This window comes from Oryzias melastigma, linkage group LG7 (assembly GCF_002922805.2).
Source record: "Oryzias melastigma strain HK-1 linkage group LG7, ASM292280v2, whole genome shotgun sequence".
NCBI classification, from domain to species: Eukaryota; Metazoa; Chordata; class Actinopteri; order Beloniformes; family Adrianichthyidae; genus Oryzias; species Oryzias melastigma.
The window spans coordinates 11,940,115-11,962,672 of record NC_050518.1 but is presented as its reverse complement, the minus strand read 5'-3'; the positions used below and the strand labels follow the sequence as shown (position 1 = coordinate 11,962,672).

General features: G+C 37.4%; 1 protein-coding gene across 4 annotated transcripts in view; it reads left to right on the top strand.

Moving 5' to 3' along the window:
- The window catches only part of LOC112159235 (trithorax group protein osa), a 58,802-nt gene that overhangs the window by 3,897 nt on the left and 32,347 nt on the right, over nt 1–22,558 (top strand). Inside the window, exon 1 of one of the 4 annotated variants that reach the window (XM_036212767.1) lies at nt 17,961–18,435. The exons of the other annotated variants lie outside the window; for them this stretch is intronic. The gene's annotated coding sequence lies outside the window, so the exon portion shown is untranslated. Of the gene's footprint in view, nt 1–17,960; nt 18,436–22,558 lie in introns of those variants that run through there. 4 annotated transcript variants of the gene reach the window in all.

The window sequence follows — 22,558 nt, the reverse complement described above, 5'->3', positions numbered from 1 at the left end:
ATAAATCTTGTGTGTGTTTTAGCAATAGCCTGCAAAATCATGGCGTTCAAATGACAGATGTTTATTGTACTTAAGGTGCCATCTTTGATGGCAGAAGAGTGGTCATAGTTTTAAGCTAAGACATAAAAGTAATTCCAAATGAAGCTGTAACATAAGACATTTCTAACGTCACTGGGATGGTTTTTACTTATTTATAAAAGGGCTTATGCTACGCTTGCATGTTTCACTTTTTGCGTGTTCTTGAACGTGAGTTTAACAAATGGTGTTCACACCAGACAAGCAGGGAGGGGCTTCTTCTTTTTCTTTTTCTACTGTTTACCAGCATATGTCTGCCACCTACAGTTGAAAGAGGCTTGGTGCGAAATGTCAAAGTGGTACTAATCTCCCAAATCTTGCTCTTGGCTTTTTCTTAATACAATATCCTACCCCCCACATTTATCCTTCAAAGCAGAGAGATATGGAAAAAATAGTGTCTTTAAATTCGGACGCTACCAAGTGATGACGTAATCAATAATCGGCAGTCATCTATGTTAACGCATAACGTTTTATAACTTTAAAAAGACCTTCAAACCAAAACAAAATTTAGAATTAAATGTAAATTTAAATTTACACTTAAAATACAATTTCTAAATAAATTTAAATTCTTAGTAAATGTATACTTGTGTAGTTACGCGTGAACACGCTAGTTTTGAACGCCTAAAACACGTTTACGTAGATTTTTCCTTGAAAGCTGCTCATTTATTGACTGAATGACATCAGCACACCACTCCCATCATTTTACAGACATCATGTCACTGTGTGCAATTTGAAAACAACATTGAGTACAAAGTAATACACAAAAATACCCTTCTGTGCATTTGTTTGGAGAGTATAACACCACAGATTCAAAGAGACAATTATTGGATCAATAACCTATGAATTGCATAGTTTTTCCCATTTAATTACATAAGTGGAATGAATAAAACAACCTTTAACTACAAAAGATGCATTACCTGCGATAATGCTAGTGTGAATGCTTTATGCTGAAAATGGTGATTCAATTTACTTTTATTGATGAAAAAGCAAAAGCTATTTGCAAAATGTTAAATTTGCTAAAAGACTGGAAGTTTTGAAAAAGAAAATTTTACCTAAATTTCCAAAAAAATTGTTGTAAAATTACTTAAGAATCCCTAATACATGCCAATTGTGCAAAAATATTTAGGTTGTTGCTTTAAAACTAGCTTAACTCCAAAATAGCCTAAAATTCCTCAGTAAACTAAATTAGTCAAAAACATTAGCCTGTTGCTAAAATAGAAGTTAAACTCTAAATTAGCCTTTAAAAACCTCAGTATAACAAATTAGCCAAAAACGTTAGCATGTTGCTAAAATATTAGCTGAACTCTAAATTAGTCCAAAAAATCTTAATAGATGCCAAATTAGCCAAAAAAGCTAACACTTTGCCTAAATACTAGCTAAACTCCAAAAAAGCCTAAAATTCCTCACTAAACAAAATTTGTCAAAAACGTTAGCATGTTGCTAAAGTATTAAGGCATATTTTGCCCGATATTTAAAAAAAACTATTAAGTTTATGAATACCAAAAATACAACCAGTAATGTTCTGAACGAGTTAAACATTTTGATACCAAGATTGCTCAAAGTGTGATTGAGTTTTTATGTGCTGAAAAACATACGGAAAGGAGCAGAGGGATCGCTATAGTGAATGCTAACTAAGCATTCACACAAATAAAAGCAAAAGACTGTCAGTCATCTTAGCATAATCACTGAGTTTGATTGAAGTCCATTCATTGACTGCAGTACTCCACTTGTTTTTTGCACAACTATGTGGACTCTGAAGGCATAAAGTGAATTTCTGTGAACAATTTGACAACCTATCCTGCTAATGTTCAAACAGTTGACTTTCAAGTTCCGCTTGGATGCACCTTGGTTAGTTTTACTTTGAGCTTTGAAGTGCTACCGGTTGTGCTACCCCGATGCAGCAAGACTGACAATGCAGCTTTGTAGCCGCTCGATGGAACCGCACGCTCTTATGATCCATACTCTAGCACCCTCGGATAATTATCTGCACAAACTGACATATTTTTCACAAAATCAATCACCCATCCTCCCGTGTAAAAAGCCCTTACAAACTCAGCTATGGCTTTCCTTTTTCACTGCACAATCATTCTCTCAAAAAAAGGTGAATTACTTCATTATCAGAGAACTTTAGCGGCTCGCGGCCGTTTGTGTTTCAGGAGTTGTTGTGACTAGAGGATGTTTGTCAAAGGTGTTAAAGTTAAATCAGAGTTTTACAGATCAGAGCAACCGGTCCACAAGTTCAGTAAAAGTGTGTTGTTTGACTATTAAATGGCTGGTCAGCCTCACAGATGTGCAATAAGTGGACGCTGGGGAGCTGGACTTTAAACTGGTGGTCTGCCTCTTTTATAGCCAGAACTTCTCAACAGGTTTTAATGATCACTTCCTCTTTACTGGTCAATAAACACAAAAAAATGACTTATTAAAAAATAACAAATAATAGCATAATAAGTGTAGACCAACATGGCTTACACAACCAGATACGAATGAGTTTACTGTCTTTTTGCTTTGGCAAAAAATATATTTAATCTTAATTTCTTGTAATTATAGTAAGAGAAAGTTAATTTCTAATGATGGATATAAATCTAAGCAAACGTGATGAAAGCAGATGAAAAACAACAAAAAAGTGGAGGCAAAGCTACAGTATGTCCTGTTTCTGTGATACCCCCCCAACGGTGCATCACAAATAAATGGAAAAACATGGAACCGTATGCATTCTGCTTTTCTATTAAGTGGACTGACACTTCCCATTTTTCAGTATTTTACCATTAGCCAGCAGCTGGTGCTTTGTTAGTCTGCTCTGGTATCTCAGGTCCTCTGTGTGATGCAAGGAGCCAAACTACAGTTTTTTTTAAAGTTGTGTACTTGTGTTTGGTTAACAAGATGTGACTTTAAGCTGTCAGAAATGCTGTGTGTAAAATTGTTGGAGTTCTTAGCAGATTTAGCATCACTAGAACATATTTTAATGTAGGATTTTAGGAAATAGAGAATGAAAACCTTTTAATCATAAATACTTCTATTCAAATCTTTAAGTCTGTGAACGTTAAGTACTTTTCTTGCCCCCATTTTTCGCCTCTTGGGTGTTTCCTCATGATGCTCTGAAAATAAATGACTGGTGACCTTTGCAAAAACGAGGTGTGGTTAGGGTTGTTTTTGGATAGCTGGTTTCAAAAGTGTGCAACAATCAAGTTTGTGTCCCCTGATCTGGATTTATGTTATTGTTACTACTATGATAAACATAAATTAACTGTTCATTTTGCATGAATAAAACACAAACATTAAAATAAAATTGCCTTTTTTTAAACTTTTGACAGAAGTTCACAAGAGTTCCTTTCAAAATAAAAGACATCCTCCCATATATGACTGTCTTGAATAAGCCCAAAAGGTTTTCTGTAACACACCATCACATGATTTTACTTTAGTATTTTTAATTTTGCTTGTATTTCTTGTCTTTTTTATGTGAGTACGTAAATAAATCAAATCAAATATGATCACCTCAGTGGAGGAAATGTAGAAGTAGTAAGTGTAATGTACGCAGTGATTAAATAAAAATAGTTAACTGTTGTCGGTGCATCTCTGCTAGAAATGTAAATGTAACAAAATAAAATGTTATCCAAGCTAATTAAGTGACCCATATTTTTCAAACACAATTAAAATTCCTTAATTTATTCAAAAATAGAAAATCTGTACAGGACAGGAAGCACAAGAATATGTCAAAATGTGGTTCGACTTGTGATTCACACTGTCCTTCAACTGTTTAATAAATTAAAGTTTGAGTTAGTTTACTTTTATTACTTTCTCATTTCTTACCTCATAGTTACTTTTAACATTTAGAAACTTTTTTTTTTTTTACTTTCCTTCAATAAAAAATATAAAAATACTAAAACAAAACAATAACGCTCAGTTTAGCTTGATGAGGGCATGAAAACGATTCAAGGTATAACTTTGCCAAACCAAGAGTAGGTTAAGATTTCCAAACAGTAAAGTTGTTCTCATAATTTTACTCACTCTGGAAGAAATTACAGATTTGTATGCACTTTTCATAGAATATGAACGATTACACATAAAGAATGAAGCCTTTTATTGTCAAAAAAATTCTGTTTACCATTTTGAAAACACAATAACAACTGTATGTTATCTTTAAATTCATAGATACTGACAAAAAAGAGTTGTATATTGAGTATTTTAAGTTTATATCTGACACTCGCTCTAAAACAGAGCTAAAAAAAGAAAATATTTGTGAAATATTTTAAATTTTCTTAAACAATCTTTATATAAAATTTAACAATAGCTGAAGAATGATCCAGAAACAGACACATCAGCTGTTTGCTGTTCTGGAGCAGACATACTTAAAACAATGCTACATGCATATTAATGCATATTAACTTGAAAAAAAAATAAATTAACTGATACCTTTCATATGACAGAGTATTAGGGCCAGTTTACAAACAAAACACAAAAAATAAATAAATTACGACTTTAAATCTTGTGAATTTAATCTTGTAACTGTTAAATTGCAACAATGAGGTCGTATATTTATGACTTAATTAGTCATTGGCTAAATTTATGGCTTTTTTTCTTGTATATATACGAGATTTGAAGCTGTAGCTGTATGATTTCTTTTTCTCAGAAAGTTATTTTTTTTGTGTCCCCAATACTCCATCGTACTTTTACATGCTGTTTTTGTACAAAAACATAGGAATAATAAAGAGTGTGCTAAATTGACTAAACAGTAATCATGCTAAATTCCCCTTGTTTATGTTATCTATAGATAAATCATTTGTTTTTGGACAAAAGTCTTCATTTTTTTGCCTTCATTTAATGACAAAACACTGATTTTGCAGAGTAGTTTGCTTAAAATGTATCGGTAATTGCTCAGACGACTAACTGAAGCTATTAGTGTCTGTATGGAACATGTGCTTACTCCATATTCTGTTTAGCCAACAGATTGTGAGTCCAACAAGTTCCAAAGGAAAATGCAGATGGTCAAGTTAGCCGTCGCATGTTTTGTGATAGTGTGCTTGAACTGACTAGCCCCAGCACGCTAACACAAAACACTGGTGTGGTGCGCTCTGTGGTATATGCAAAGTCATTAGTTTAAATAAACCAAATGTTTTTCTGCAGCAAATTTGACTTGCTTTCCCGACACTGTTCACATCCTTCTGCTCTGAAATGCTTCCTACAATGCTCTGGGAGTCCTTGAAGATGCCTTTCAGCAAGAGCTCAGCTAGAAGAGACAACTTGTTTTTTTGTTTTTTTTCCTGTATGTCACTGTGGGTGTAGAAGTGTTTGTTCCAAAATCCGATTAATCTGCTCAATTAACTGGAAGCTTCTTGGTTTCATTGGCGAAGAGAGGGGGATGTTCTTCTCCGCCGCACCTCTGCTTTGTGCTTCATCTGCTTTGTGTTCCATCTACATGCTATACATAAAAATACCACCTGCTCCCACTTTAGGGAAAAGAGAGCGTGTTACATAAGCACTTTAATTCTCTGATTCCAGACTCAAACTGGGAACATGCAAGCTCCAGGTGCATTCCTGCAGATAACACTTCCCACTTTTACATCGGCAAATGAAATCCCAGCTTCTGTCAGAACAGCTCCACCAGCAGCCATCCAGAGAACAAACTGGGATTTTCCTACTGCAGCGGGTGATGGTCTGATCATGTGACAATGTGCTGCTGTGGGTTCTGCTATTGTTGCCTTTCAGTGAGTGACTGCAGTCTGTCTGCGAGGTGAAACATCAACAGGACTAAAATGTTCTCTAAAAAAGGAAAAAGACAGTCTGTGCCGCTTTGATGGCACTTAGCTTGAAAAGCAAGTGCATTTCAATGCCTTTCCAGGCTTAGGAAAAACAAAATACACAGTAAAATTATAATTATAAAAAGCTGCTACCATAACCTTCATTAAAAATAAGTTCATGTATTGGATTTTTACAACAGTCCAATAAAAAATGTGCAAGCTAGCTATGAACGCAGCATTTGGTAGCTTGCCACGCTGTTCAAAATACTTCTAGTTGCAACCATTATATGTTAAGTCTATGGTTGCAACATTATTTTACCGTAGATTCCCAATGATGTTCAAGAAGTTAGGAGACGATCAATAAAAATCCCCAGGAGGAGTTTTCATTTGTAGCTGATACTAAAAGTTTTTTTTTTTTTTAATTCAAGATGGCTGCCTCTTCCCAATGTCAAAGGTTAACAAAACTTCTGTGGTGGTTGTCGACTTAAGCTGGCGGAAATGTGGGAAATTTCATGAAGATTGCTTAAACAAAAGTTTTCTTTTTCACCAAATCTCAGACCTTGCCTATAAATGGCCGCCAAGCTGTAGGTGGTGTGTCCATCCCATAATAATTTCCCTTTGATATCGCTGACACGTGTGTTTAGACATTTTTTTATTCGGCTCTAAAAACGATTTTTGGCCCATTAATTTTTTTTTTTACAGTTTTGCCAACTATGATGTCATCTCTTGTGGGTTGTTTATTAAGTCCAAAATTCTTTATCACTGGATATTAAGTGTGTGCAAATTTTGTTAAGTTTTGAGTATGTGGCAGGGTTAAAATTTTTGCTTAAAGTGCCAGAAAGAGAGAAGAAGAAGTAGAAACTTTCTGATTACAATATAGAAACATTTGCGGTTAGGATTGATTATGTCTATGTGTGTATTTTGTGTTCAACTCCACATTGTTTACATTGTTTTAGGCTGATTCCTTTCTTTGGAGGTCTGGTTTTTGTACCTTTTTGATTTTTTTTTTTCCCGTCATTGCAAAAACAATACTGTCCTATTGTGACTGCTGGAAGCGCCCTGATTTAAAAACCGGTTTAGAAATCCCTCGTAAATCTTGATCTGCTTAAAGTTCTAGAAACGTGCCAAAGACTTAGTCATACTCTTAAAAAAAAAAAAAAGTATAACTGAATGTCATTCATTCATCTTCCTGACCGCTTCGTCCCTTTCGGGGTCGCGAGGGTGCCGGAGCCTATCCCCGCTACTGATGGGCGAAGGCGGGGTTCACCCTGGACAGGTCGCCAGTCTGTCTCAGGGCCTCAATCACACACATTCACTCTCACATTCACACCTAGGGGCAATTCAGAGTCACCAATTAACCTATGAAGCATGTTTTTGGACGGTGGGAGGAAGCCGGAGTCCCCGGTGAAAACCCACGCATGCACGGGGAGAACATGCAAACTCCACACAGAAAGGTCCCAGCCGGGATTTGAACCGGGGCCTTCTCGCTGTGAGGCAAGAGCGCTAACCACTGCGCCACCGTGCAGCCCGTAACTGAATGTCATCTGTGCATATAGGATGCTTATAAGGCTTAATTATCTTTTTTAGAGAAACCAGGTTTAAGAAAAAGTAGTGGGACTAATACAGAACCCTGTGGGACTCCAAAGACAAATTTGTCAGGTATGACACTTATTAAACAGCAAAGTGTTTTTTCTTTGAAAATAACCAGACAAACCACAATTTTCAAAACAACTTATTGGGATTTTATGATCAACAGCATCAAACACTGAGAGCCAATAAAACCAACCAAATGGACAAGTGAGGAGGTAAACAAAGTTATTACAGAGTTACAGAGTTATTGGAACAAAAATACATATGAATAACTAAAAACATGAACAAACTAAAGTTAATTTTGTACAATAACTTACAAGTTTGATTCCCATAAAGTTTGACCAAAAAATGATTTTACTTTCATTTTTTTGCAGACGAAGGCCATTTATCCCATTATATTATAAACATTTAAATCATTAAAACATTACAAACAACAGTATTAATTTATTCTGTGTGACAGCCGCTTGTGTTGCTACTAGATAACCAAAGGCTCTAACTTTGTTTTATAGAAGGAAGCATATCAGTAAGAAATGAAATTTTAAAAACAGTTGGGATTTCTGCATCGCCTCGCGCCAGAGCCGTTTTCTTTGAGCGGCGCTGGATTTCAGGAGGCAGACAGATGTCTCCTCATCCAGACATCAACGCTTTGAAACTACAAAATTGATGTATTCTTTTAGACAAAAACTCACATAAGAACATGTAAAATAAACTGGACAGGACAACTGTAGTATGAATGTGTGGGGGATTGTTGTGTGTTAGTTTAGTCTAGGAAAGCACTGGAAATGGAACTGTTTAGTAAAAATTACTGTCAATATTTGTACTTTTTTAACATGTACTGGGCCAACAAGAGTACTGCATTTGCATGGATGCAGGTCTAAGTTTGCTGGAAGTGGGGACTCCAGCCTAAGCTCCATTTGAATGTGAGATGCCTCTCCGTTGTAAATGTCTCGTCCCGTCAGAGACGCGGACGGTAAAAAGTTCAGTGTGTGCTGGTGGGCGAGTTCACCTTTGCAACAGTAGCTGTTTATCGATCTCTCTGACAGGTGTTGCCGATGGAAAATCAGCCTCTGCGCTCAAAGATGACAGCAGGCCGGCCGTGCTGACTGCGTTTTATTTGTTCACTCTGCAGACAGACTCTGCATCCTCTGCTCCGTCACACGACAGGTCTCACCTGGTCGGAGGTTTGAGATCGTGGCACTTTTGATCTCAGAATACGGTTGCAGGAGGAACATCCGCCTCACCCTATGAATGGGAAAAGGCTGCAGGAAGAATGAAGGGTGGAGCAGAGAGCACAGGGGACTCAGCAAGACAGATCCCATATTGATTGGTTTAGTAAGAGAATCCTCAGGCTTTTAGTAGTGCTGCTTAATAAGTGCGGCTTATGTAAAGAGAGATCACATCATCTCAACTCCACTCCAGAGTCTGCTTTCAGCTTGAAAGAATACTTCACAGCAAAGTCAAAATATAAATAAGAGGGAGGTCAACTCATTTGATTTATGGGGTTTGGCTTATGGTATTGGAATACCATCTTTTTAAGTTACTTATACTGTTTTTAAAGGGGGCGAATGTGCCGTTATCGGGCATAATATTGAAAGCAGCAGCAGCTTTGTGCCCCCGTCAGATCAAGAGCAAAGCCAAACAGAAAGTATAGCTCTTCTGCACCTTGCAGCTGGTTCGTGCATTCACGGCATTTGCTGCACCCACCCTGTCTATCTCCATGTTGAACCTGGCTTCAAAGATGCACTGAGCTATTTCAGGAAACAGCAGCCAGGAAGTGAAGTGACAGAACTGGGGTTAAGGTATCTTGGCGTTTAGGATCTTTATCTACATCTTTAAACATCTAGCTACAATCTGAAGATGAAGTTTGAAGTCTACAAGCTGAACATTGAGGTCTTGAAATGAGCAGCTTTTTCATATGCAACCAGTGACTTCAGTTTTATTGTAAAGTGGCTTTTTTAGTCCAAAAATATATGTTACCCTTTTGTTTTTACTTAGAATAGGCATGTCCAAAGTGTGGCCTGTAGGCCAAATACTAGTGATGTGTATTGACAAGAGTCTGACGATACGATACATATCGAGATATATCTGAAGACTGTACCAGAACAATTTTTCACAATTTTCTTTAAGGAGTATAATTTAGAAAAAAAACTCCTCCTGGATATTAATTTATTATTATTGAATATTCATGTTAATAAATTGTAAGAAATATTTTATTTGATTTGACTTGATTTTAATTTACAAAGAGGAAATTCACTGTAATTTTGACTTAAAAAAAGTATGTGAAGAAATTCAAAATAATCAATTACAAAAAACATGTTAATAGTGTGATATATGTGTGTGATAATAAGAGTTAAAGAATGCAAGCTGATTGATCGACAACTCACACATTTTCACTTCACCAAATCTGCCCCTCTCTGCAAAACGCTTGGACACCTCTTAGTCTTAGGCCTTAGGCACAAATACATATTGGCCCTTAAAGAATGCAAATGTTTGTTACCAAGTGGTAACTATTGATCTAAAATCTGGACATTTTTATGCCATTATTGTGACAATTTAGCTTCGTGAATTCATCTCCACAGGAAAGTGCCGTGTTCCCAAGGGGTTTCTCTTTCTTTTTTTCCCTTTTATACTCATCTGTATAAATACTCACCAGCCCTGTTTGATTTGATGGGCGATTTGTGCTATTCTCAGTCAAATGAGCTCATTCCCCCAGCTGTGAACCGCCACGTTTGTGTGCATCTGCACTTTTCTTTGTTTTCCCAGCGCTTGCACTTGGTTAGTGAAAGCACCGCATCTCCCTCCCATACATAAACACGTACATCCTCCCATCTGATCGATTTCAAACTAGAACTACCATCAAATCTTTGCTAACCTAATTAACCACAGCATGGACTAACTACATTAGCTGAATCCCAGCGTTGTATTAACCTGCCATGCTTGTATATGTGCCTGACATCAAGCATGCAGGGCCAACAGGGTCAACTTTCCACTGAAATCACTACTCATTACATTAGTCGCTGGCATAGTGGGAAGCAATACCTGTGAAATATGGATGTGATGTTTGTCTCTTATGTTTTGTCCAGAGAAAGAGAACACCGGATATTACTTTTTTTTTCTTTTTGAAAAACATTACTAAGATCTGTTTATTAAGAAATACCAGTGTGCTGTATGGATTTCTTTTTAAAGGAAAATGTTTACATCCTAAAGCGCTAGCATAGAAATTCAAAATCTAAATATGAGGATTAAATAACTCTATTAAAAAAAGATATTTTAAATAAATGTGAAAATTTAAATCTGTGACAAAGGGGTGACATTCCTAGAGTGTACCCTGCCTTTGTCCAACAGTAACTGGGATAGGCTCCAGCAACTATGTGACCCTTAAATGTATTCAGTGGGTTTAGATGGATGGATGGATGGGATTTAAATATGTGCATTTTTTTTACGGGAAGTGGGCTGTCAAAAAAGAAAAAGCTTCAAAATTTGACCATCCTAGTAGCTGTTTTTAAATTGTTGACTAAATTTCAGGCCCATTTCACATCAGGCTTCATTGTTTCTGTGCAAAATCAAGTAAATGACATTAATATCCATCCAGTGTATTATGATAGGTGTTTTTATTTTATTTGCTATTTTTTTTCATTTTAAAACATGCAATTACAATGTAAGTTTTACAATTCATTACTTGATAATGTATCTCAAAAGAGTATCAATTCTTTGATTTTTTTCTTATGTTTCATATTAGGGCTGTGTTTGTTGCTTAGGTGTCGATCCGATTCGATTCACGAATCAAACTCAACAATTCACAAATCGATCCACGATTCTTACTTTTTAATATATTGTTTGTTGCTATTTGATTGTCATTTTACTGGACGTATGAAAATTGAAATTATTTGTATTATATCACCATCATTTATACCCTATTTAGAACAGGCGATCAGAATAAACAAAACTGATAAAAACACAAAGATTTAAATAGAAATAAATGGTGTTTATCATTTTAAACAAGTTTATTTATTATTTTGACAACCTTCCGGTCAAGTGTTCAGGCTAATTCCTTTTTTCAGAAGTTATGTCAGTGAGCAGAAATTCAGTCTCCGTTTTTGAACTGAAAAAAGCTCTCGATATTCTTACTTTGAAAACCTGAAGCTTCACTGGCACGAAAATTTGTTTACTTCCGATGACAATAGCGCCGCTCCTTCGGCTTTGTTTTCATTCAGAAACTTCAAATCCAAAATTATTCTGCATTTCAGAGCAAAAAATACATCATCCCAAGATAATGTTTTCGACACCCTACTGTATTTTACAGATCACAAATCAGCGATCTTGGAGTTGCAAATGTCTGTACTCAAATTTTTGGGAGCAGATTGCGAGTATCCAAGCACCCGGATACCTGTTACCGCCCAATTTCAAAAGCACCTAATGCAGAATTTTTCAAGTTTTTTCATTTTAGTAAAATACCAGAGATCTGCAGAAAAAAAAGAATTCTTCTGCAAAAATATTTCTAATGTGAGGCTCTTGTTTTGTCCTTCTTCATTTGTCCAATAAAGAAAGCAGTATTTTAAAATTTTATTTTTGTTTTTGTATTCATATAATGTATACTGTTTTTTAACTCATAGTTTAAAAGGTTCATCGTAACAGATAATCACTCATTTACTCCTCTTCTTTTTGTTTGATTTAAAACAAATATTTTTTTAACAGTATTTCCATCATTTTAGTCGGGATTTTGAGTTTTAGTGCAATAAGACTTAATTTTTTGTCATTTACTGTAAATTTGGTATTTAAGCTACTAGTTTAAGTCAATTCTCACTGACAGTAAAGGTTTCAGATTTCCAGTGTAATAAAAGGATTTGTCTGTAACTTTTTTCCAGAATCAGAATCTTTTAGGTATTATAATGGATGTGCAGGCGTTGTAAATTGGCAGCAGCTTTGCGGGAGTGTAGGTGTGTGGTAGGTGGCCTTGGAAAAAGCAGAGTAAAGAAAGGCAGCATGAATCACCAGGAGAAGAGCCTGCATGCTCCATTGATGAGAAACCCACAGAACCCCCTCCTCTGTCTCCTCTCCATCTGTGCTGTGGTGGCGGATAGTCAGAGGAGAGCAGCAGAGTGATGGGAAACATGGATGTAGGTTAACATTTCAGAAATCACCTGGGAAAAGGATTTTTCCATACGCTTCCATTGTTGGGGCTGACCTAGCTTTTAAGACTGAATGAAATCGATGACTTCTCCTATGACTGGGAGGAGCATGGGAGGTTCTGTGTGTCTGCGCAGCTTTGATAACACTCCTCAATGGACACTAAACACCTTTCAGATGGAAATGGAGCATCTATCAGAGTTAGACACTGCCTTGTGGATGATACTTAGAGTCTGCCAGGAGAAGGAGGAAGCATGGTGGCTCAAAGTGTGCCAGTTTGGTGTTTACCTGAAGAACGACTCCAGTAAAAATTGTTTTTAACATACTTTTGTGGCATTTTTCTGATGAAGACCAGAAGCTCCTTAAACAGTCAACATAAATGATCTGATCTGAACACTTTGAAGTGACTTTTCACCGAAACATTACTAATATAACGTCATTTTTTCTCCACAAGAGAGCCGATTCACGTTGATCGCGTAAAGGTTGAAGCTAACTGCAGTCAAAAATAAACGCTGGTCTGGGACTAAAGCACCATTATAAAAGTCGCTTTAGTTAGTATTCTTTGATAAAGTGTGTACCCTCTTTTGACACATTTTAGGCTAATCCTGAACACTAAAAAAAGTTTTAGCAAAAGTACCAACAACTCTGAAATGTTGAGGAATTTCCTCATCTGGCTAATGATTTTCAGCCGCCATCTTGCCTGCCACCAGCTCCTCTTAAAAACAGGCCCTAAAGAAGAGTTTCTTTAAAGAAGCAAAATAATCTGCCTGCGGGGTAAGAAAAATGGTCTTACCAAAAGTGCTTAATTTGAGAAAAAAGTTCTTGTCAAATTTCTCAAACGAAGATTATTTTGCTGTAAAAAAATTGTCTTGATAAGATTAAAATTCTTCAAAACAGACACATTTTCTTGAAAACGCACTTTCAGTTCAGTTTTTGCAGTATAGCATGAGAGAGTGTAAACAAATGGATAACAGGAAGTGGGGGCGGGCTTACTCTGCACCAACAGCCCCGCCCACAACTCAGAGGTGAATTTCTAATGAGCTGCTGCCGCTCTGCAGAAACTATGTCTTTTAAAACACAGTTTGTTTGTTTTTTATTTTGCCTAAAAACGGCATAATCATAATTAAAAGACCACTGGGAATGCTTTGAAAATAAATAAAAAAAAAGATCAATTGAGATCTGTTTCTACTGTTAACCAAGAGTTCTCTAACACTGAAATAAGCTCTAACGGAGCTTTTATTGCACATGGAGACACTTAAGATCAGATGCACGTTTGCAGAGTGCAGAGGGTGACTCACCCCCCAAAAAGAGAAAGAAACCACACACTGGGACCAGTCAGAATGCTAACTTATAACAAAAACTGGTCTGAGTGTCAGCTCCATCCTTCTGTTTTTATATTGAGGCAGGAAGAGTGCCACTTAATTATTGATTGGAGACACCTGTGTGCACTGTTTGCCATGAAACGTCTTTCTTTCTGTCAGCTGCTGCAATCAGCGTCACTCTTTTTTATTTAACCAGATTAGTTGGTATGCTGAAAACCAGTTGTCATTTAGAAATCATGTTTTTGAAGCTTTTAATTATTATTTTAATTGTGTTTTTTTTTTAATATTTCTCCCTCTGCAATATCTGGGGAAACCATTATACCAATATATATTTCGCTTTCTCTTCTAATCTTGCTTTATGATCTAATTTCTCTTTCTCAGTTCTTCATCAGCATTCTTGCAAACGCACATGCAGTCAGACTCATTTGTGCTTAGCGCTTGGATTCAGAAACTGCTGACACACACAGAGAGTTAGTGGTACGACGAGACGCGATGGTGTTAGCAGGTCACAAGCAAACATTGGAAATAAACCACCGATGGTATCTGCTGGTCCTAAAAGTCAATGTGTTCTCTAAAGCATTTATGTCATTTCATTTTTTAAATTTTATTGGTTGTTACAAACCAAAAAAAAAAAGATGCAGCCACTGAATGGATCAGCTGTGCTAAATTGTTGCATGCAAGTGTTGACACGTGTAACCGCTCCTACTGGCTGGCTGTAGATGTCCACAGGGAAATAAGTCAGTCCACACGCAGAGCTGCACAGGCAGAAATGTGACTGATACACAGTACATGTCAGTGTGCATATATTTATTTCAAATCTCCATACATGAAACTGCCATCTTCAATAATTTACAGTTCTAAATTCTAATGTGCCATTTATTTACCTTTGGACCGTAAAGCTCCAATAATTTCCACGTTCTTCTGTGTCTCATAATCAATATGCATGTGCATATGTTGACTAAACGTCTGTGTCTTAAGGCCGTGTTTGTGCAGTGTGTTTGCTCAGGACTTTCCAGGGCTCCATATGGTGTCAGGGGTGATAAATAGACTCTAGGGGCAGCACTTGGCAGCTGTTTGTGAACAGAGCAGCAGACCCGGATCCACAGCCCTGACTGACTCTGTTACAGTCTGTTAAGTGAGGGGCTGCCCAATCATCCAACATGAATAAAAGGACTGAAATTTCTCCAGGCCACAACTTCTGCATTTAGAGCTAATTCTGAGTTTAGCAAATATTGTGTAAAACGTGTTAGCGTTTTTGGCTAATTTGGCATCAACTGAAGTTTTTTGGCCTAATTCTGAGTTAAGCTAGCATTTTAGCACCATGCTAGCTTTTTTGGCTAATTTGCCATTCACTGAGGTTTTTTGGGGTAATTAAGAGTCAAGCTAGTATTTTAGCAACGTGCTAGCGTTCTTTTTGCTAATTTCTTATCTACTGAGTTTTTTTTGGTCTAATTTTTAAGTTAAGCTAGTATTTTAGCAACATGTTAGCTTTTTAGGCTAATTTGACTTTTACTGATGTTTTTTGGGATAATTTTGAGTTAAGCTAGCATTTTCCAACATGCTACTTTTTTTTGCTATTTCAGCATCTACTGAGGTTTTTTGAGCTAATTCTAAGTTAAGCTTAGTATTCAGGTAATGCGATAGCTTTTTTGGCTAATTTGGCTTCTACTGAGGTTTTTGGCTACCTTTTACGCATTTTAACATTTTAAGCAATTTTTTCAATTGTTTGAGGAATGCTTTAAATTCTTTGAGCACTTTTTCGACTTTCTGCTACTTTAAGTCCTTTAGCAACTTTAACATTATGCAAATAGCTTTAGCATTTTCAACAAATCCTTTCAGTATTTACAGTAATTTTTTTCAGCATCTTCAACAAAAGGCTTTTGCATATTCAGCAACCACATTCAGCAAGCATTCACCCTATTAACGCAGGTAATGCAACTTTTCTAGTGTTAAATTGTTCATCTTTTGAATTCAACCTGTTTGGAATATTTCTTATTTTATGTGGGTTATTGATTAATTTAAACACTTTCACCCTAGATTGGTTTGGTTCATAATAGGATGTCTCCTCTTCAGTTGAGTTGATTGGCTTCTGTTCTATTGACAAATGGGTCAAACTGCTCAGAAATATCACACAGCTCTAATGGCTGTTTGTGTCCCTAAACAGCTACTGATCAAGAAAAAAGCCCATAAGGTTAGTCCCTGCTAGACCGAACTGTCATATTTTGATGAACACCACAGAGACAATTACCAACCAATTGTTATTTGCACTTCCCCAACTCAGTTCTATGAATTTTTGTTTATAGTTAAGGATCCACTCCAATGAAAATGGTGTTTTTGGTGTGTGTTCTTGTAGCATTTTCTAGAATTTTCCATCCATCCACTAGTTGTCGTGTAGTTATTCACTTTCATTACGTAAGGGTCATCCAGTGGAAGAGAAAGTACTGGCTGTGAAAAAAATAAATATTTCAGAGACTTCCAAAATGTTTCATGTCTACAAAAACATTAAACATAATAGTAAACATGTTGCAAACTAATGCTTTGTTAATGAAAGGATGCTAGAAATTATTATATTTATCCTGTAAATTACATTTGTTTATAGTTTATGATAATCAGCACTTCTGGTGTTTTGAATCTTGCTGTCAGTACTGATAACCTCCCATCTCTCTATCACTATATTTTGTCTGTCCAAAGATCATACAGCCTTTTTGGACAGACACGCAACAGAAAATGTCTCCTTCTTTACAGCAGAATCCAGCGACTATCGTTCCACTTGAACTCCCGCTGTGTTCTCCTGACTGGTCTGTCAGCATCTGCTGTAAAACCTTTACAACTAATCCATAATGTGGCACGTCGTGTATTAAGGGAACCCAACAGGGCTCATGTTACTACATTACTTATCAGCATCCTCTGGCTGAAAGTGGCTAATTGAATCAAGTTTAAATCACTTATGAGGAAAAATCTGGGTCTGCACCCGTCTGTCTGCACTCAGTCATTCAGTCAGTCTTATTTTGCATTCCTCACAGGAACACTGTCTACCTCATTCATGAGAGTCTCTCAGTCAAAACTCTTCCCACATGGTATTCCATGAATGATCTGCAGAATAGTATCCCGGCGGGGTGGGGGTATTCCCCCTTTTCTTTTTTAAGAGCCTCTTTGGGAGCTCTTTCAATTCCACCCTACCGAACACGGTGAACGTCTAGCTGACCTCATGTTTGTGACTTCTGTGCTGCTGTGAATGCTCTGTCACACTCTTGTTTGCACATTTATGCAGTATTTTTCTGCTGTTCTGCTTCTCAAAGGTTTATTCCCCTAAATAAAGTTACTTCTTTGCAAAGGAACTTCTTTGTAACAAAGGTTTGCAAACTCAACCCTTGTGTATAATTTCACCTGCACCTGGTACCTACACTATACCTCCGTGTTTCTACTATATTTTATTGGTTTTTGTTCTTGATTTATCTGCACCTGCTACCTACTTCCTGTATTCCAGTATATTATATTTTATCATTGTTTCTTTTTCTTTTTTTCCACATTTTGTATTTTTGGTACTACTATTATGTGTATGAGCACCTCCTGACAATTTTTGACGAAAACTGTTGTTTTCTGGAACATTGTTTCTGCAGAGCGTCAGGATTTCATCAGGAATTCACCTCTGACTTGTGGGCGGGACTGTTGTCAAAGTAAACCTGCGCTTATTTCCCATCATCCCTCTGTTTACATTCTCTCCCAATAGCTTACAGCCCCCTACAACCCCAAGCTGGCATTACCGTTACAGTTTGGAGCCGAGCTCAGCTCAGATGAGGAAAACAAGAGGTTCATGAATGTATTTGTCTGCAAGTGGATGCATCAGAACGGGGGGTTGTGGGTGATTGAAGTTTGCACATAACAACTTAAATTTTTTTCCAATTACAGTTTTTCCACTGCTACTAATTTACCACAATCGCAATAAACAAATACTCAGAAATGCAGTTTTAATCTTAATTTTCTTTATATATATCCTCCATCATGAGAAAAAATCCATGTTAAAAACAAAAGTGGGTCTTTAAACTCAAGATTTCATGCACTAACTTTAGCAAAAGTGTGAAACAGAAAACTTGAGATTATGCATGACCCTGGTGGTGTTACACAGGATGCACCAACGCAGCAAAACTATCAATGACAGGAGGAAAACGCTTTAAGTCAAGACTGCAAGGTGTTTAAAAAGTCCCCCTGTGCAAAAAGGTTGAACACCTCTGAGATTCAGTCTTTTTTGTAATTTAAAAAAAGCTTTTTTACCCCCTTTTGTAACCACTGACTCGAGCTCAAGAGGATTGGAGGGAGTGCGGCTGGCTTACAGAGAAGATAAGGGAGCTAATTCCTTGCCTCTTCTCCTTCTGCTCTTTGATCCTCACCTCCCGCTTCATACCGCTTTGATTGCCATGTTTATGACAGCTTCTTTTCCTTTTTTTTTTTTTGCGTCTTTCCTCTCTCCCTGTGTGGTGTGGCGTGTCAGCAGTTCATCTTCAGCTGGTGGTGCTCTCGCACACAGACACACACTGGAGCGGAGCGCGTTCTCACCGAGAAACACCCCCGCCTCCATCCTCACAAAGGTAAAGTGAGTGCGCCAGCATCCACGATGAATAATTGAGTTATCTGGCTCTGTGCAGAAATAGCAATCTCCCCACATAAGTGTGAAAACATTACTTGCCACCAGAGACCTGGGAACTGATGCCGCTGTTGTTTTGTTGTTGTTTTTTTCTCTTTTATTCTGCATGCTAAAATTTGGAGTGGGTGGGATTCTGAAGTCATGACATGTCGCTAGTTTGTGACATTTGCTGATTTAAGATTCAAAAACTGATGGTGCAACAAATATCTGTACATATTACAGATTAAGTTTAACCGTCAGTTTTAATTTATTTGATACTTTTTGGATTGATTCAAATCAAATAAAGCTTTATTTATACATTTTTTAAAAAGCTCTTTTTTATAGTGCGCAGCTCAAAGCACTTTGAAGTTTAAACAAACATTTTATGACCCCACACACAATGCGTACAGACATGAAAACATGATTTTAACTAGAAAAATTGCATTACCTGTGATAATGCTAGTGTGAATGCTTTATGCTGAAAGTAGTCGCTGAAGTTTTTGATGAAAATGGTGACACAATTTACTTCAATTGCTGAAGGGATTTGCTAAAAATGCAAAAGTTATTTGCAAAATGTTAAATTTGCTAAAAGACTGGAAATTTTATTAAGAAAAATATGAAAGAGCGCTAAAGTTGACCTAAATTTCTGAAAAATGTGTAATTAAATTGCTTAAAAATCCCAAATACATGAAATCGTAAAAATTTCTAGGTTGTTGCTTAAATATGAGCTAAACTCCAAATTACCCCAAAAAACCTCAGTGGGTGCCAAATTAGCCAAAAAAGCTAGCTTGTTGCTCAAATACTAGCTAAACTCCAAAATAGCCTAAAATTCTGCAGTAAACTAAATTTGTCAAAAGTGTTAGCCTGTTGTTAAAATAGAAGGCAAACTCTAAATTTGAATATAAAAATCTCAGTAGATGACAAATTAGCCAAAAAAGTTAGCATGTTCCTAAAATATAAGCTAAATTCCAATTAATAAATTCTGTTGATGCCAAATTAACCAAAAAGAATTAGCATGTTGCTAAAATATAAGCTAAATTCCAAATTAGCCACACAAAAAAAAAACTGTTGATGCCAAATTAGCCAAAAAAGCTAGCACATAAATACTTGTTAAACTCTAAAATAGCCTAAAATTGCCTAGTAAACTAAATAAGTCAGAAACATTAGCCTGTTGGTAATATAGAAGGTAAACTCTAAATTAGCCTTAAAAGCCCCAGTAGATAAAACATTAGCAAAAAACGTTAGCATGTTGCTAAAATATTAGCTAGACTCCATTTAAAAAGACGAAATTATAGCCCATTATTATATTTAAAGGTTTGTTGCTAATCTACTTAAATTTTCGAATTTTTAAGACTTTCCCATTACTCTGAGGCATATTTTGCTCAATATTTCAAAAAACATTAAGTTTATTAATACCAAAAATACAAGCAGTAACGTCCTGAACAAGCTCTCGCAATTGAAATATCCAAACACATAAGGTCTAAAATTTCAGTGATTTCAGTCATTATGTTTAATTGTCATTTTTAGAGCAGTTTTTTACAGTTTGCAGCACATTTGGGAGCCTTATTGTGTTTATTATAATGTTAATTTAGGTAATATTTTAGTGCACCACCGGGTGTTTTTTTTTTTTTTAAAGTATGTGTGCTTTCATCTAAAAGCTGATTTTACAGGGAATTTAGTGCAGGTCCTCTGTGTACTATGGTCTCTTCAGGCCTGTAATTAATACATTCCTGACAAATTGTGCTTTAATGTGTGGTGCATTTTTAAATCTAACTAATCTAACCCACATTTTCAATCCAACATCAGGGACTACTAGACCTATTTTAGTTGGTAATATTTTTTTTTTGCCAATCAAATCTTCATGGTGTTGTGAGCATCATTTTTTCAGAGTTTGGACCTGATGTGCTTCAAGGCCCGCTTTTCTATGCGAGCGGCTCCCACGAGCCTTTCTGAAGCGATCCAAGTGGTGACATGACAAAGCTGAAGGAGCAGAATCACAGCAAACTGACAAATAAGGCCAAATCTGACAGGCGAATTCTCCCAGCTCCGGCACAGTCTGACAGATCCCTGTGTGGAGGAGAACGAGCCAACGCCCTCCTCACACCAGCATCCTTCCTTAATCCCGCTCCTAATAAAGAAAACGAGGGAAAAGTGGAAACATTCATTGCATTTTCCGTGCAAAGTTGTTGAGCATTTGCAAAACAGCCTGTTGGTTGTGATTTGAGTGCAGTAACAGGGGCTTTGGGGGGGGAAGCAGCTGTCGAGTGCTGAGCTCTGTTATGGGGAGACTAAGCATCAGTGCTGCTGATCCATGCACACACGCACATATTGTGAGATGGAAACGCAGCTACAAGTGTCGGCTTTTGTTTTCAGCCAGACACTAACGTGACAGCCTGAATAGGTAGCCACTGGTAGTCCTACGGTGGAGTGATGGAGCAGGATGAGCTCCATGTGTGTGTGGGGTTAAATCTGGGGCAGGAGTTGCACGGATGGGGGGGTGGCGAGAACCGTGGAGGATCCTCGCATCGGCCAGACATCATCAAGGCGGAAATTTTAAGGTGCAGCACTTTACACAGCAGCACACAAGGGGGGAAGTTTGGCGAAGAGGCAAGCACTGGATCTGTGCTTTCACTGTTTTTTTTTTTTTTTGCAGGGTTAAGAGCCTTTAGTTTGGAGATCCTCATTAATCTGCTCGGAGCAGACGAATCAGACAGAGCTGGTAATATCATGGCGTGCTGGGAGAGGTCTCACTTGAAATCCTGTTTGGATGTTTCACCACACTGCAGTGGAGAGGCTGAGCTTCGCTCTCCTCCGCCGCTTTTGTTTCGGCTGTTTCTGCTCTTCCCCCTTTTCTGTTTTTCTTCCCTCCTTCCGTTTTCTGACACTGTCGCTGTGACTTCTTCTGCTCCAGTCGCCTGTCTCACGCTCCCCTCTCGTCTTTTTGGTGCCAGCTGGGGGATTGGGACGGCTCCTCTAAATTGGCACACAGATGAATAATGCATCTAAAGCAAAAACACAGAGTCGGGGGGGTTGGATCTATCTGTCTGTCACGGGGCTTCTCTGTATTACAGTTAAGTGGGGAATTCAGTGATACTCTTTAACAGGCCTTCATTCGGCCCCTTGTTCCCCAGCGTGTGAAGCTGCGTGGTCACAGTTTTTCCAGAGAGGTCACGCGCCGCCACGCGTCTTTGAAGACTTCTCAGCTTCTTGATAATCTCCCAGTTTTCGCGACAACACACATATATAATGCATGCGTGCCGTTTTTCCTTTTCATTTGATCCGGGGCTGCTGTGAGCAGGAGTTTGTGGATGTTTGCATGCTTTCGTTCTGTTCCCCGCACTGCAGTGTTAAAGAGCAGACTCACAGTGGAAGCATCATTAAAATAACGAGCGGGAAGTTAGCGCTGAAGTCGACTATAAACAGAGAGGACGAGCAGGAACGAGGGATGGAGAGATCCTCAATCCCTGAAGGATTAATCCTAATCCTGAATGTTGCTTCTGACTCATTTTGGTTAATTAAGTCGAGCCAAGTGAGAGCAAAATGGGGTCTTGCCTTCCCTAAGAGTGGGGGGTCAGCACTATACTGTACTGTGGCTGCGGCTTATGAGGTCTCTCAGTGGGACAGAGATGGAACAAACTGTATCCAATGTGTTCTGCCGAGTTGTGTGAATGCTTTCAGCATTTACACTACTGTGATTCTCGTGCTCCATTCTGTACGTTTTTCGGCATCACATGTTCAGCAATTTCAGCAATCTTGGTATCAAAACGTTCAGCTCATTCAGAACATTACTGCTTGTACTTTTGGTATTCATAAACTTAATAGTTTTTGAAATATTGAGCAAAATATGCCTCATTGGAAAGGAAAGAACATATTGCTCAAATACTGTAGAAACTTTGTGCACTTTGAAACTTTTCAACTTCCATATATACTTTCAGCTAGACACCATTCAAACTTTAAAATGAGTCTAGCTTTTAATTTAGCAACAAGCTAACTGTTTTAGAAATGTTTCCAGTTTTTTTGAGTTTAGCTAAAACTTTAGCAATATGCTAAAATATTTGCAAAATTAGGCATTTTTCCAAATGTTTAGG